Source organism: Acomys minous (genome assembly GCF_964271855.1).
Source record: "Acomys minous genome assembly, chromosome: 3".
NCBI classification, from domain to species: Eukaryota; Metazoa; Chordata; class Mammalia; order Rodentia; family Muridae; genus Acomys; species Acomys minous.
This window is the reverse complement of record NC_140485.1, coordinates 60,571,279-60,588,353: the sequence shown is the minus strand read 5'-3', so window position 1 is coordinate 60,588,353 and position 17,075 is coordinate 60,571,279. Positions and strand designations below refer to the sequence as shown.

Below are 17,075 nucleotides of genomic sequence, written 5' to 3'. Positions count from 1 at the left end.
AGGCCTAGCCTTCTCATGAGTGCCACCAGCCCTGCAGGGCCTTCTCATGTGTGTCACCAGCCCTGCAGGATGTTACCCTTTGGTTCTTGCTCCAAGCTGGGGTTGGTGGCACCTTTTACTATACAACTTTTTAAAGAGGTGTGATACTTAAAGCTGGGGGTGATGGCTCAGTGGGTAAAGAGCAAAGGCTGGAGATCAGATCCCCTCAGCAGCATGCAGAATGCCAGGCATGGCGGAGCGAGCCTGTAGTCCCGAGAGCTTGTCGGCCAGTCAGCCGAGCTGCTTCACTGGTCTCCAGGAGTAGTGAGAGGCCTTGTCTCAAAAATCAAGGCGGAGAGCTGTTGGAGAAGATACACAATGTTGACCTTTGTCATCTACATGTGCATGCAAATATGTGTCCAGACTGGGTCCTGTGGTGTAAGCATCAGCACTGACACAAGACAGAATGTCCCCCGACTCCATTCATTTTTTGAAAACATACTTTGAAGGTCATGAGTTTGGTTCCTCAAAGAGTGGGAGAGACAGTCAGTGACAAGGTCGGTGACTAAGCCCTGGGAGGAGCCTTAAGGTCACCGGAGATTTGATTTATGGAAACACCAGAAGACTTGCATAGTCTGTGAGTCTGTCTTGCGTCCCCGCACTTCCTATCTGCCCATGTGGGATTAGGAAAGCCTTGCAGCTAAACCCGAACCTCCAATGGCAAGGGCGCCATCCCTCCTCCTGACATGGCTGCCTATAGGGATGAGGGTACCATGATGTACTGGGTGCTGGTATTCAGTTGCATACAGAAAAGTGCAGCCCCCAAAGTGTGGTTGGACCAGCACCCCATGGAATCACCTGTCTGAATGTCCTCTGGCCACACACATGATGTTTTTATTTAAAGCACAGCCTGGCCCTTGAGCATGCTTTCTCCAGCTGTGAACCTTGAACTTGGGGCGTCTTGGCCTCCTCTCATGGTTTGCAGCTAGCTCATTTGGCTGCATTAAAGTCTTACCTTTAAAGACAGTCAATACAAACTGCAGTTTGCCCAGAGAGCCTCGAGCTAAGCACGGAGCAATTTATCTTTCTTGTTTGTTTCCTTGAGAAAAAGAAATGGCCTCGGGAAGCAATTTAGCTCTGAAAATTTATTTTTGTTTTCCTCCGATGACTACGCCATCACAGCTTCTTGGGTGCCTGTTGCTCACTGTGGGTAAGCTCTATCGTAATGTTTAGAAGAATTGCATAATATTCTGATAGAGTGTAGACTGTGCAACTCGCCCTTTAGTTTTTATTATTTTACTTATCAGGGTGTTTTAGATAGAGTCTCATATATTTCAGGCTGACTTCAAACTCACTATGTAGGTAAGGATGACCTTAGTGTCTCTTCCTGTCACCAGCTCTTGAGTACTGGGACTACAGATACATCATGCCACACGCATGCATTTGCTATACCCTGTACACATCTCCCTCCCTTCCTCCCTCCCTTCCTCCCTCCTTCCTACCCTCCCTCCCTCCTTCCTACCCTCCCTCCCTCCCTCCTTCCTACCCTCCCTCCCTCCTTCCTACCCTCCCTCCCTCCTTCCTACCCTCCCTCCCTCCGCTGCCACCAATGAATCAGAGAGGATGGTGGTGTAAGAACGTGGATGGCTGCTCAGGTGCTGGGCTGTGGAGGAGACTGGAGCCTCTTGTGAGACATCCTGTGGCTGCTCAAGGCTCTGTAAGCGGGCCTGGGGTCCTATCCCCGGCCCTGCGGCTTCTTACCCTTCCCATCCTGACTTCCCATCCCTCGGGCCTGTTATACCCGTGGTGACTTGCATGGCTCTTGCCAAAGGCCATGGGGATTTATTAAGTCTGATTCTTCCAGAGTCCAGAAGAAACACCCCCTCCCCTAGTCTAGCTGAAAACAAGGTAGAAGCTTGCAACCGACCACCTGGAAATTACTGATGTCAAAACGCAGCAAAGCAATGGCCGTCTTTCAAAGTCATGAGCCGTCAGCTTGCAGGAGTCCACAGTCAGCAGGCTTTCTTGGTTCCTTCTCTGCCTCTCAGATTGCACCGCTAGAGACACCCTGATGCTTGAAGGCCAATAGAGTCCTCGGCCCCTTCACTCCTGCCTTCCCCTCTGTCAGGTTAGAGAGAGCAGAGTTGGGGGCCTGAGCAGAAGACTCTCCTAGTAGGGAAGATTATCTCGGTGCGACAGTCTAAGACAGAAACGATTGCAAACATAGCCATTTGGAACAAATCCACATGTTAACTGAAAATGGCACCCCAGTGATTAGGGGTATTGTCTGCTCCCGTGCCACGGCCCACCTACAATGGAAATACTCGTGCTGAGCCTCACGTCAACCCTGTCTCACAGAGGACCCGCTTCCCTGGCTCTCATTTAGCCCAGAACAGCGTCATCTCTAGAGCACAAATGTAGCACAAGGACTGGCTGGGCCTCTTGGGTTTCCAGATCAGTAGTCACGGTCCCCGAGGCTTTTTAAGTCTTTGCTTCTCCGCTTCCTGTGTTCTAAGTGTTGCTGCCGTCCTGTGGAGTAATGCATAGAAATTAATTTACTTTCTTTTTCGTAGCCAGGCTGAGCTTCGCCTCCACTGGAGTGCCCTCCAATTTTCTCAAGACGCCTTGCTTTGTTTTCTTCAAGGGAAGCATGGAGTTGACTCAGATTTCAGCTCCTGGGACCCCGTGTTGTTCTCTTTCCTCCTTCTGTGCTGAGGTGTTTGGAGCAGAGCTCCATGGGCTGAGAACATACCACCCTTCGTAAAGGTATGTGAGCGCTGCAGGACTCAACGTCTAGAAACGTCTAGTCCTGTTTTTAAACAATGAACTCTTCTGCCTCTGGTGTGTCTACCGTGGCAGCTGCATCTACCAAGATGTTTACTGCAGCTCGTAATGGTTGTCAGAGACCAGGCCCTCTGCCTATGTTCTGCTGAACAGAAAGGGACAAATGAGGCGGCTGCAGATGTCTCAGCAGGTCAGAGCCCTTGTTGCTGGGCCAGAGGACCTGGGTTGCCTTCCCGGGATCCACAGGGCAGATAACAGTCATCCACAACTCCTGTTCCAAGTGGCCCAATGCCCTCTTCTGTCCTTCTTGAACAACAGGCACACACAGGGTACATATACATGACCCTGTATTGGCAAAATACTCACACACAGAAAATCCAATAGTCTTCACTTGTAAATGGTTACTAAGAAAACAGGTTGCTTTATAACCTGGTGTTCACCAAAGGTGGCCTAAGTAAACCAAAGGCGTGAATTGGCTGGAAACATATATTAGCTCAAGAGTTTTGAAAATATATCCCTCCGTAATGCACCCCACATCACCAGAGCCACCCCTAAATGTCCACACATTTGAGAGCAGTGTTATTTACAGCTATTCTCGACAACCACTTGGAAGAGTCATTTTTTTAGTGAAAGAGTAGGAGGAATCTCAGAGAACACTGGGTAACACGCCCCTCCCCTCCTTAGAGAAAGTTCAGAGTTTAAGGCTGAGGTTCTATCTGCTGACCCAGCAAGGTACAGGAGGCAACTTGAGATGTGTGCCATCAACTCAGCAGGTACAGTAAATGTCTGGGCTGGTTGAAAATAATGCTGTGGTCCCTAACCATCCTAGCTATCGTCCCTGCTAAGAGCAAGTGTCTGGGCTAACAGGTGAATGCCCATCAGAGTGGACCTTGAGCTTGGGTTGCAGTCTCAGGTCTGCAAGGAGGTTCCAAGGCCGGGATGTGAATCTTGGCTTCCTTCTGCACTTGGCTGTGGAGCCAGGGGAGGGACAGTCACAAAGGAGGAGCTCCCTGCTTGCAGGGTTCCCCAAAGGACCTGAGAGACTGCTGCACAGCTGCCTGGGGGAAATGAGCTCACAGCGAGGGGTCAGGGGTCACCAGCCAGAGACACCGTTTCCCTGGCAGAGGCCACAGACATTGTGTACACAGAGGCGGGCCTGGAAGAGGAAGGTGGGAAGGCCTTGGCTTGATGTGGGACAAGCCAAGGGGGAGCAAGCCTGGGCTCCAGTCACAGCTGTTGTTTCGCCCGACCCTTTGAACAAAGGCCCGAAAGGCTATGGTGAGGCGTGGCAAATGCCTCCGAGAGCAGAAGCCTCAAGGATTGTAGGCAGCAAAGATGCAAGAACTGGGCTTATCTCTGAGGTGTCGGGATTCTGTCACCCCAGTGCATAGGTGTGGCATACAGATGGTCTCGGGATAGGAGTGTCTACATTTCTCAGCAGGCCTACAGTGCAAGTTAGGCCATGGCTGACTATTCTTCACAGGGCCTTGAGTGTCTCCTTCACGACAGTTGAAGTTTGTGATGGCTTCCAGATCACAGTCACCCTGAAGCATTTGTGTGTGTAGCAGAAATTAGGAATTTACTTTCAATATAAGGAAACGTAGAATGGAAAGTGTGCCAAAATTTAAAAAGCAACTGAAGCCGGGCATGGTGGCCCAGACCTTTAATCCCAGCACTTGGGAGGCAAGGCTGGTGGATTGCTGTGAGTTCGAGGCCAGCCTGGCCTACAAAGTGAGTCCAGGACAGCCAAGGCTACACAGAGAAACCCAGTATTGGGAAAATAAATAAATAAAAATAAAAAGTAACTGAAAGTGGGGCATAGCATATGCCAGTCATTCTGGCATGGGAGCTTGAGGCAGGAGCATCCTAGGAGTTCCAGACCAGCCTGGGCTATAAAAACATCCTGTATCATGGAAAATGGCCAGTCAGAGACAGTCAGGGGCACTCATGGCTCAGAGGGCAAAGCTGAACACCCTGCGGACATTGCACTGAACAGCGTGGGCTCAGCGGGAACTTTCTTTTCATTTTGTCCCTTTTTATTAACTTGTTTTTATTTTAATCATTTAGTCTTTTCTGGAAATAATTGTAGATTTGTAAGAAATGAACAGACTCTCCCTGTGTGTTCATCCGGGTTCCCCACTGGCAACGGTACAGGACTTTTTGTCATGTCAAGGACTTGCTAGTAGTCAGCTACTCTAAGTTCCCATCTCCGGCCTTCCTCCCAGCCTTGGTTGAGTAACCGCTGCCCTGTCCTCTCGCCCTAGAGTTTGTTGCTTTAGGAATGTTTTATCCTGGCATGGTGGGGTGGCCCAGCACGTAAAAGCACTTGCTGCCAAGACTGACAATCTGAGTTTGGTACCTGGGACCCGCATGGCAGAAGGGTTTCCCTCTGGCCACCACATTTGTGATGTGGCATGCTCACACCCACATGCCTGCACATATGCACACAAGCGAAACACATACACAGACAAACAAATGAATGAGTTTAGACTACGATTCTACTTCATAAAAATTTAAAAAGGATATTTTTGTAAAGAAAATTACATAGTGTATAGCTCTTGAGGTCTGGTTCTGCTCATTTGGCCCTAGTCTCTGGAGAGTCACCCAATTTATTATTTCATCTTATTTTTTATTTCTGTTTTTTAAACCATTTTTGGTGTCTGTGTTCCTGTGTGTGCAGGTGTGGGGGGCCATCATGCACATGTGTGTACATGTGTGTGGAGGTCAGAGGTTAAGCTCAGGTGTCGTTTACCTAAGCTTAAAATACCTAAGCTCACCATACCTTCTGAAATGGGATTACTCAGTAGCTTAGAACTTCCCAGGTGGATGAAGCTCACTGGCCAGTGAGCCCCAGGGACCCTGTTGGTCTGTCTCTCTGGTGGTAGGATTGCAAATGTGTACCCCCACACCCATCTTTCTTCAGGTGGGTTCTGGGATCTAACGTGAGCCTTTATGCTTGAATGCTGGGTGTTTAGCCGGCTGAGATACCTCCCCAGTCTCCAGCTTGAGTCTTTTTGTGGCTGAGTGAGTGTCTATTACACAGCTGGCTTAAGCACCTGCTGAAGATCTGTTGGGCTGCTGCTGGCTTGGGCGATGTGGAACAAAGCTGTGTACAGAGCAGACTTTGGCGAGGGTGGACTTTTGCTTCGTATTGCAAGCTACATGCTTGTAGCCACATGGTTTTCTAGAGAGCGCACAGGGTTGTCTGCCAAGGATACACCTTCATCGACCTGTCTCTCATGCTTTTCACTCATTTTCTACCTGCACTAATATTGGATGTTTATTTATTTTTTCACTAAGTTTCCATGGCTCTTTATAAAGTCTGATACTCGTCCTTTGGCAGCTGCGTTGATTGCAGGGACCTTTACAGAGCCAAGAGCTTTCGTTTTGATGAGGACCAGCCTTGTCTCAGGATTCCCTCTGTGTGACCTTTTCCCTCCGACTCTTCATAGTTTCGAGTTCTGTACTGGAGCTTACTTTACACTTTGAGTTCATTTTTGACTCAGGCTGGGATTTCCCTTTTTGCTCTTGTGGACTTGAGTAGACACCTACCCGCATCACCCCCAAAGGGTTGATTCCTCAGGACCGAAGAGGCAATGCTAGGTTTTCTCTATTAAACTGTCCCGGAGCTTTTGGTTAAAAAAATCACCTTTCGTCCTGTGCCGGGAGGCAGAGCTGGTGCCTCTCTGTGATTGGGAAGCCAGCCTGGTGTACACCCTGAGACCACATCTCAGTTGAGCACTTTTATGCAGGTCTGCTTCTACTTTTTGTTATGATGACATGTCTCTGACTGGTATGTCTATTGTCTGGACAACACGGCCTTGGTTACCATGGCTCTATAATGAGTTTTCAAACCATGTGAATCAGGTGTTTTTCTCTTTTGCTGTCCCTTTAGATTTTCAGAAATTCTTACTAAGATTTTAATAATATTTGATCTACACCTTACAAATTAGGGTGATAATTGACATTTTTGCTAGGTTGAATCTTTTAACCCAGGGACTCAATAGGTCTTTTTATTATTTACATTTTCTTTGAGCTATTTTGTCAGTGTTCAGTAGGAATGCAATCTGTGAGCTGTTGGCATGTTTCGTTACAGTTTTATATAAGCAGTTTGGAGTATAAATGACATTGTAATTTGAATCTTGATGGAATTCACAAACTGCATAAAAATATAATTAATGTTTATGTATTGATCTTGTATATGTGGAACTGCTTATCTGAAACTTTTAAAGGCCTTTAAAAAGTCTTTAAGAATTTATACATAGATAGTCATGCTACCTGCCAATAGGGACACTTATTTCTTCCTTTGTTGTCTGTGTGTGTTTCCATTGCCTGTATTTTGTACCTTTTTTTTTTTTTCCATTTTAGTGCACTGAGGCTTGAGAAATCCGTTGAGTCAGAACAGTGGACAACTTCCCCTCCCTCAGTATTTCATCTTACTGGCTAACTTTCTCCTTACAGTGTTGTAAATGGTACACGTCACACTGAGAAGATGGCTAACATTCACTTTGCAGTGTTGAGAATGGTACGTGTCCCACAAAAAAGAGCACTTTCTTCCGTGGTGGGTACTGGGGTGCCTAGAGCGTCTTCCGAGCTGGTTGAGGTAGCCATGCGGTATCCTTCTCTACTCTGCAAATATACTGGAGCACATTTGGTCGTGGTGTGTAGTTCTTTTTATGTATTAGTATTCAATTCATAGTACATTGCAAAAGGGTTTGTGTCTAGACTCACAATGGGTGTTGGTCTATGCTTGAGTTTTTTCATACTGTAGGTGTCGGGATGATATCTGGGTTCATAACATATTCTCTCCTTCCCAGTTTCTGTCTAGAGCTGGTATTAATTTCTCTGTGACGTTAATTCTCTACACCAGCACCTGGAGACTTCTTACTTGTGAGTTTTGAAATCACAAATTCAATTTGATAATAGTTAGAGTGCTGTTCATGTTATTGATTTCAGATGAAGTGGATTGTGGCAGTTTATGCTTTCTGGAGAACTGGTCTATTTCATGCACGTTATTGAGTGTGTGGGGGTTGAGCGATTCCCTTGTGAGCCTTTCGAAGGCTGTGAGGTCTGTAGTGATAGCCCCTGGTTCATTTCTGATATTGATAGTTTGTGTCTTGTCTGATTTTTCCTTCGTCTGTCTTTGAAGAGATTCTAAATCAATTTTATTAAACTTGTCTAAGCACAAGTTTTCTGTTTCATTGATTTTCCTCTGTTATTTTTGTCTCAATTTTATTGATTTCTTCCCCAACCTTTATTATCTTATTCCTTCTGCTTGCTTAGGATTATTATACTTTTTTTTTTTTTTGCTACATTGCAGAAGGAGCTTAGAGCTTTCACCTAAAACTTTCTTTTCTAATGCAGACATTTCATACTACAAATTTCTCTCTCAGAGCTCTCTTAGGTGTGCTCCACACATTCTGAGCTGTTGTCCTTTTGCTTTTATTCAGCAATGTACTTTTGATTGCCTCTGAGACTTCTTCTTTGACACTTAGGTTATTTTCAAGTGTGTTGTTTATTTCCAAGCATTTGAGGTTTTTCCTGTTTCTTTCCTCTTATTGATTTCTGGCTTGATTCCATAGGGTTTAAGAACACACTTGGTCTTTTTCAATTCTCTAAATCTTTTTAGGCTATTTTATGACTTAGGACCCAGTCTCTCTTTGTGCAGCTGTATGGATCTATTCAAGGTCCAGTGGCCACATCTTAGTAACACAGGAAACATTTAATGTAACCAGTTCATCAAGAGCCAGTATAAGACACAAGAGTGTTCCCAATGGAGGACAAACAAGACCAATGAGGTGACAGGATGCAGCCCCTGAATGGTGGAGCTGTTGGCCTGTTTAGCCTAGCTGCAGCTTGTATGGGGTGGAAGGTAACATTCCAGACTGTGGGGTGGAGACAGCCCACTTACAGCTGGAGACACAGGTGTGTGCAGAGAGTCTGGGTATCAGGACGCGGGTCTTGAGAGTTCCCAGGTCACAAGTGAGAGCAGGGCTCTTCTCCACAGACGTGCATGGGGAGAATACACAGAATGGCAAATGTCTGTGAACATGTGGCCCTCAGGAGGCTGCTGGGGCTGAGGTGAACTCTGTGGTCTGTGGTGTGGGTGCTATGGGCAGGCTGTTTCTCAGGTGAGGCTGCCATGGTACTGAGGACATGTGATTTGAGGCCTGTGGCTGGCGTGGTTCCATGGCCAACCCCATGCCCACACCGCTGACTGCCCACTGCAACTTGGAATGTTTAGAAACGTCTTTCCCTTGAAGTATCCCTCCAACATCCTCTGTTGGTAAAACGTAGCCCTGTGCACAGCGTAAGGGAGAATGCTGGGTAGAACTGCACTGTTTCCCATACAGGGCACATTGAAGGGTGTGTAGGGTGTTGACCATTTGTAATTGACACAGCTATAACAGACTCAGCCGTGTGTTCCCGTCTACGTGTTGAGCTTCCTTACAACTGCACAGCTCTCTGCTTTTGACTCACAAGAAGCATCCTTACTACTGAAGAGGCTTTTACCTGTCTCCAAGGTGAGAAGGTGGGAGTGATGTGTGCTGCACAGGCTGTGGGCATCGCTCTTCTAATTCGATGAGGGTCTCACCAAATACTTTCTTCGCTGAAGACCAAGTCATAAAGCTAAGCACCAGAATCTCACATATAAAACTAGAGGCCAAGAAGTGCATCCCGGCTAATAGAGACAAAGATATCCATGCGCTGTGTTCACAGAGAACCATACAAAGCCACCCCAGTAACTGCTTATCACCTACAGTTCACTGACTTGATTTCCTTCTTCAGCAGCCATCCCATAATTTCCTCTGTCCTCCTTCAGCTGTTTACCTCTTGGAGATCCTGGTAATCCCTGAAGAGTCTGAGGAATCCCTCTTCCGATGCCACAGGCATCCTTTGTGAGGCTTAGGGCAAGAAGCCTGTGTGTTTTGTAGCCCTAGAGGGCCTCTCTCCAGGGCAGTCGAGAGTCCGTAGATCTGTGACTCCGTTCTGAGAAGGCAGGTAGGTGAAAGCCATAGGTTCCTACCGGTGGAATGGAGTCAGATTCCTTGTTCTTGAGCTAGGGATGTAATTGTACCAAGGTACTGAAATCCTAGCAGGCTGACAATTCTTCTGCTGCTAGGCACACCATGGCTCGGCAGTTGCTGTCACAGAGGTGTCCATGTGGAGAGAGCTCGCCCTGTTGGTGTGCCCTTGTTACTTGTGATTGACACACCCATCTTGCCTACCACACAGGCTCTCCCTCCACTGTTCTGGGGTCATCTCCACCTTGTGTTGATGGCGCCAGCCTTCATGACGGCATCACCCACCGTTCGTTCTCCCTGTCCACAGAGATTTGGGGGAACGTGGGCGCTCCCCTCAACTTCTCAGCACTCCATCAGGCGCAGTTACAAGTCCTCGTGAGAAATGCCGTTGAAGTAGGCCTTTGGGTTCCCTTGTCCTTGTCATGTGAGAGAAGTCCTGGTGCTTGAACCTCATTAGCCGGAGGCCACCGTCACATCCAGACCATTGCTTCCCAGCCTAGAACACAGTTAACGCTGTATCTTGCTGTGTAAAAAACACATTAAACCGAAGAATCTATGGGAAAGATACCTGTGTCCCTGAACTCTTGGGATCTCTGTTGTTTGGTCCCTGTCTTTCCTAGTGGAAACCCTCAGACCCATTGCATATGGTGCTTGGTGTCTGCTGGTGGTGTTACCAGCTTAGGCTCCCTGGTTGTGCTGTCTCGTTCTTCCTGGGGCTACACTGAGTGCTTCACCCTGGCCACACTGCTCGTGAGTGTCGGCACAACAGGGGACAGTCATAGTGGGCTCCATAGAGGCTCAGCCATCTCTTACAAAGTATTTGGCCCAGGTAAGGGTCTCATAGGGATCCCCAGCTGAAGGTAACTCTTCTAAGACATTGGAGGAGACACTGGAGGGTTCAGAGCAGCTGAGTCAATACGGTTCTTTCTCATGATTCTGAGACACCCTTATTCTGAGCTTCGGGGTCCCGATTGACCCCACCTTACCTTCCATTCTCACACAGAAAGCTTGCAAGGCCCTGCATGCATCAACTTGCACCAGTAAATTCTGTGTTCGATTTTTTTTTCAGTATGTCAGCCCCACAGCTCCAAGAAAGAAGAGGTTCTTCAGGGCTGTCAGGGAAGCTACCTGACTTTCAGAGCATGACTTGAGGTGGGAGTTAGTGGAGCTGAGACTGTCATTTTCTCTCTGTAAGCACTCAAGGCCACTTAGGGAAATCCACTTCACACCAGTCTTCACACTCACCGCTGCTGCTGTGCACACAGCTGAGCCACTCTAGCTCCCAGGACACCTGTTGTAGTTGTCACTTTATCTCAGTTGACCCCGATTGACAGCTTGATTAATTGGGATGCTCTGGCAATGCCAGGGGCCGCAAGACTCAAATTTCTTCCTGGAATCTCTCTCCTGAAGGGATCTCTTCTTGAGTACACATATCCAAGACCAAGTGTGTAGCCATCTGTATCCAATCAGGACATAAGCACCATCCCGGAAGCCATGCTGGGAAGTATAACACAGTAACAATTCATGAAAAATCAAAGAGTAGCTATGCCAAAGAGCTCTAGGTAGTACTGCCTCCTGAGTGCAGGGACTAAAGGCCTGCGCCATCACTGCCCAGAGGAAGCCTTTTCAGGTGGACTTCCTGGCCACAGGAAGATGTGTGGTACGGATTGTCACTGATCTGAGGCTAAGGGCAGATGCATCTCACTTGTAGCCTGTAGTTTGAGAGGTCTCAGAGGATAGTCGTACACCAGTGACGTGGTTGCTGTAATTATCATGTTAGGTACAGTCTGCCCTTTGAAGCCATAAGCTTCTGCATCTGTGGGTTCAAATAACTGTGGATAGGACATATTTGAAGATCTGGGGGGATAACTCTGTCGAAAGAAGGAATAGATAGCCCTGTGGGCACAGTGCCTCCTAGCTACCCATGAAGATTTGACTTTGGGTCCCCAGAATCTATGTAAAAAACCTGATACAGCCATACCTGCCTATAATCCCAAGAGTGGGAAGCAGAGACAGGCAGATCTCTGGAGCTCACAGGCTGGACATCCTAGAAAATTGATGAGCTTCAGGTTCAGTGAGAGAACTGGCTTTAAAAAATAAGGTGGGGAATTTCTAAGCAAGATACCCAACATCGACCTATGGATGCTGTGTTTACTCATATATGTGTTCACATACACCAGATACACAGGAAGCAAGTAAGAGCTGAATCAGTAAAGACTTCCTCCTTCCTATCAGTCTGAAATGAGACAGCACAGTTTATGTGGTGGCTACTTATGCTAGCTATTGTAGGTCATCTAGCTATCACCTAAACGTAACAAGGGATGTGGATGGCTTCTACACAAAGTGACTCTGGTCTATAGGAGGGATTTGAGCATCCCTAGACTTGGGTACCCTTGGACCAATCCCTGTGCACACTGGGGAATGGCTTGGTCTGCCTGTGCGCAACTTGCCACAGTGGGTGGGTGTCACTGTTGGAGTAAAGTGTATAAACCTCTATTTATTTTTAACCTTTTGGTGTGTGTGCTTGGTGCAGTGTATATGTGCATGCACGTGTGTGTGTGTGTGTGTGTGTGTGTGTGTGTGTGTGTGTGTATGCACATGCATGTGTTATCATGCAGATGTGAGGGCCTGAGATGGACATCAGGTGTCTTTCCTTGGTTGCTCTCTGCCTTATTTTTGAGATCAAGTCTCTCAATGGACCAGTCTATCAATTTGGCTAGATTGTCTGGCCGACAAGCTTCAGAGATTTACTTGTCTCCACCACTCACTCCCCAAAATTTGGGTTACAGAAACACACTGCCTTGATCAGTTTTTTATGTAGCCTTTGAGGAACAAACTCAGGTCTTCATGTTTACACAGCATACACTTTGTGCACTAAGCCAGCTCCCCAGCCTGCCCCTCTCTCTATGTCACCACATTTAAATCACTTTCTGCACGTATACTTAGAACCATGTCAAATGATATTATAATACTAGTCCTAACCATCAAGCATAATTTAAAGGGTCAAAGGTTAGTGTATGTTACCTAGACTTTACTTTTCCTTCATTCTTGTTCCTTTCTTTAATTCTATTATTACTCATTTCTACTCCTTTTGAAGAGCTTCTAGCCCACTAGTTCTAAATCTTACTAGTGCTGCAACCCTTTAATACAGTTTCTCATGTGGCAGTGGCTCTCAACCATAGAATTTTTTGTTACTTCTTCTTAACTATAATTTTGCTACTGTTATGAATCTTAATGCAAATATCTGATATACGACCCCGTTGGGGGGGTCTTGACCCACAAATTAAGAACTATTCCTCTAACTTGTTCCCTTATTTGAAACCATCTTGTTTCTTTTTGGTCCAGAAGAGCCATGAATACGGGGGTTAGAGTTGGTTGTTATTTTTCTTTCTTTCATCCCACGGAAAATGTTTCACACTTCCTGTTGGCCTCTGGAGTCTGAGAAGCTGCTGGGCTGTTATTTCTCCCATGATGCTTCACCCTGTCCGTGCTCAGATCTCTCCATCTTTAGAGGCAGAAATTTGATGCTGGTGTGATTTGGTGAGGAATTCTTGGGGTTAAGGTTGGGGTTGAGGTTAGGGTGGGGATTGAGGTTGAGGTGAGGGCTAGGATTGGGTTGGGGTTGGGGTTAGGGTTAGGGTTGGCTACTAGTTAGTTATTTTTAGCGTTAGTTTTTTAGGATAGGGCACAGGTTAGGCTTAGGGTTAGATCTGGGTTATTGTTTGTATTTAATATTGAGTTAGTGTTCACTTCACTTTGTATAAATATAAGTTTGTGCCTTTTGCCATATTGGAATTTCCATTATTCTCTCTTGAACATTTTTTTTTGTCTTGTTTTTTGAGAAAAGGTCTTGTGCCATTGTCAGGACGAATGGTGCAGTTAAAAATCCTCCTGCCTCGATCTCTTAAATGCTAGGACAACTGGAATTCATTATTAGCTTACTTCTCTCAGCAGTTTGTAAATGAATCTTCCTTTGTTTGATGTTTGTGTGTGCGCGCGCACACTGCTGCGTGTGAACACAGATGCTGACATGTTATGGTGTGCCTCTGGAGACAGAGGACAACCTGTGTGTCACTCATTGCTTTTTTTTTTTTTTTACCTTGTTCGCAATAGCATCTGTTTTGTTCTTTGCTGCCTTGACCAGGCGAGTCAGCCCTCAACCTTCCTGTAGTTATCCTGTCCCCATCTTGCCACGAGAGTGCTAAGGTCACGGATGTGTCCCCACACCCAGCTTTACACAGGTTCTTTACACAGGTGGCTTCAAAATTAGGTCCTGAAAAAAAATTAAAAAAAAAAATTAGGTCCTGACATTTGCGTGGCAGGCGCTTTTACCCACCCCGCCATCGCCCCAGCCATCCATCAGCATTGTAAGTCCTACCTTCCTTTTCCTGTTTTTCCAGATTTCTGATGTCACAAATGTCAGATCCTTTTTAGTCTCCTGGGTCCCCAACACTCTTGTCTCTATTTCCTTACGTGTTTCTTTATGTTGTCCGGAGCGGTTAGCTTTGATTATCTTGTTTTCAGATCTCTAGTTCTCTGTGTGACTGTTGGTCCCTTCCTTTTCCTGGTGAGCCATGTATAGAGTATTGAAACTTTTGGTTATGGTATTTTTTTTTCTTCTAAAATGGCTGATTTAAAAAAAAAATCGTTGATTTCTTTGTTAATCTTCCCATTCTCCATGCGCTCAAAATTTCTCTGCAAATGTTCACTGAGACACTCTACCATGGTTGGCTTTCCATTGGCCAGATAACTGACACGTCTCATCTTCGGCATTGGCTACTCTGGATCTCTGTCCCCATTCGCTGTGAGGTCTTCCTGGGCCTTGACATGACTCGTGCTTTGTTGAGCATTTGGGGGATTCATCTGGGAGAGTCTGGGTACACCGAGCCCTCTGTCGTAGCTGCTGTGACTCACTTTCCACCCTTGGCCTGATTAGATCATGAAACGTGTGAGCTATTAGGAGAGAGGCCTTGGGCACATCTGGGAGGGGATTTCTAGAGAGAACAAGCTCAGGGTAGAAGAATGGCCTGGATATGGGTACCACTGTCTCTGAGTGGAGATACAGGGGTCTCAGCCATGTGATCCCATTGTCATCACTTCCCCCATGATGGACAGTGCTGTATAACAGCCAGCCAGAGCAAGGCTTCCTCCCGTAGATTGCTTTTGGCTGGGAGTTTGGTCACAGCAATAAGAAGGGTAATGACGAGGCCTGTCTTCCTTTGACCTGCAGAGGAAGGCTGAGCTGCAGGCTCTATACTCAGCTGCTGTGGAGCTCAGCGGCTGCTTTCGGAGGGCAGCTCCTCCACCTCTTGCTGTTATACCTTCATCCACGCCTCCTGTCTGAGACCCACGTGACCTCCTCTGACACTGCAAACACACTTCAGCATGGAGTTACACTTGACAATGAAAAGGAGTGGGCTACTGAAGCACGCTACGACGTGGGCAGGTCTCAACAGCATCCTCTCAAACAGCAGGGGCTGGGTGGAACAAGCGACATCGTCCACATTTCCAGTACAAGACAATCTAGAAAAGGCAAGCATTGAGCCTGGGAACAGATCTTTGGTCCCCAGGAGCTGGGGTGGAAGGAAGGGATTCACCACAGCATGGTCGAGGGAGTCTTTGGGATGGATGTTCTTTGTCTTCATTATGTTGGAGGTTACAATACCTCCTCAAAACACACAGAGTTGTATCCCAGAAAAGGCATGCTTCATTGTACGTGCGTGGTGCTTAAAATTTAAAGAGCAGCCTTCTGTGGGGTTGGGGAAATCTGAGGAGCTGGCTGGCTGTCTCTCTCAGTCTGCAGTCAAAGGATGCTGGTTTCAGCTTGTCAAACGTAAACCTTCAGCTCCCATGATCTGTTTCTGTGTAACAAAGTAACTTAGAGGAGAAATGATTTATTTTGGCTCCGTGCTTGAGGGGTTTGGTAAGGCAGGGCAGCAGGAGAGAGCAGCTGCCTGCTCACATCTGGATACCTCAGAAAGCAGAGATAAACAAATGCTAATGCCCCTTCCTCTCCCTCTCCCTCCCCCCTCCCCCTCCCCTTTCCCCTTTCCCCCTCCCCCTCCCCCCTTCCCTTTTGTTCAGTCTTGAGACGGTGTGCTCCCTGCACTTGGGGTGTATGTTCCTGCCTCAGTTAGTCCCCTGGAAATGTCCTCAGAGGTGCACCCAGAGACATCTCTCCTAGATGATTCCAAGTCTAGCCAGAAAGGCAATGGAGGTCAACTACCCCAGCCATGCTTCCCAGCCGCCCATGCAGCTAAGAGCTCTCTAAGGCAGGAGTGCCCAGCCTTTGGGCTGCGCGAAGCCCACAATTACTGTAAAAGCAGCTCCAACTCGCTTGAAACATTAGACTTGATTGGCCAGTTTTCTAGTTTGTAGATGACAACATGGCCCAGACAGCCAGGTTTTTTTTTTCTTAATCTAATCAAGGTGACCTTGGAAATTAGCCGCCATTGGGGGCAGGGTGGGGGGTGGGGGTGGGCCGTGGGCGCATGTCAACTCTTCTGGAACTCTGACTCACACAGGCTCTGGGGACTTTTTCCCTAGCTCCCTTTGAACTCAGCATGCTATCTGTTTGCTGGTTTCCTGGCAAATTATTGTAATTATATAAAACAATAACCATCCCCAGTACAGCTTTCTGAATTACATTATCTCCCATCCCAGCAACTCTGTTTATAACCTAAGGCAACTGGGAGCAGCAGCATTTTATCGGACATGTTCTAGACTGCAGGAAGTACAGACAGCCTCCAGCTGCCCTGAGGGTCTGTGAGGCACAGCGTTCGCTGAGGAAGGAGAGCTGCCCTGGCTGGTCTAGAGAATAGGAAAGCTTCAGAGGTGCCTTCTCTCTCCGCTTGCCACACAGGGCAGTCACCTGAAGGCCAAGGCCAGTCCCCTCCCCTGGCATCGAACAGAGCACAGTCTTCACTATCTCTCAGTTCAGGCCATTTTGTACATGGAATCTTCTTTCCTTCTTTCTTTCTTTCCTTCTTTCTTTCTTTCTTTCTTTCTTTCTTTCTTCTTCCTCTTCCTTTTCCTCCTCCTTAGTTTTCAAAGGTCCAGAGAAATAAAAGACTAGCTCAGAAGGAGTCACAAAATATTGCCAAGCACCTACAAACCCAGCTCCTTCGCCTTGGAGGGCCAAGCCCTAGGACCAAGGACGCAGCACACTGGAGCAGCACTTGCCTAGATTGTGTGAAGGCCTGAACTCCCCGGGACTTGATATATGTATATGTTTCAAACCTGTGAGGCGTGCTCCTTGCTCCGGGCCTTTGCGCTGCCATCTGTGTT

General features: G+C 47.2%; 1 protein-coding gene across 4 annotated transcripts in view; it reads left to right on the top strand.

Moving 5' to 3' along the window:
• ZNF831 (zinc finger protein 831) overlaps nt 1-17,075 on the top strand; it is a 105,937-nt gene that overhangs the window by 11,883 nt on the left and 76,979 nt on the right. The window contains exon 2 of one of the 4 annotated variants that reach the window (XM_084776988.1): nt 2,624-2,745. The exons of 1 other annotated variant lie outside the window; for it this stretch is intronic. The gene's annotated coding sequence lies outside the window, so the exon portion shown is untranslated. Of the gene's footprint in view, nt 1-2,552; nt 2,746-17,075 lie in introns of all 4 variants that reach the window. 2 more of the 4 variants (XM_084776987.1, XM_084776986.1) reach the window with 2 other exon arrangements.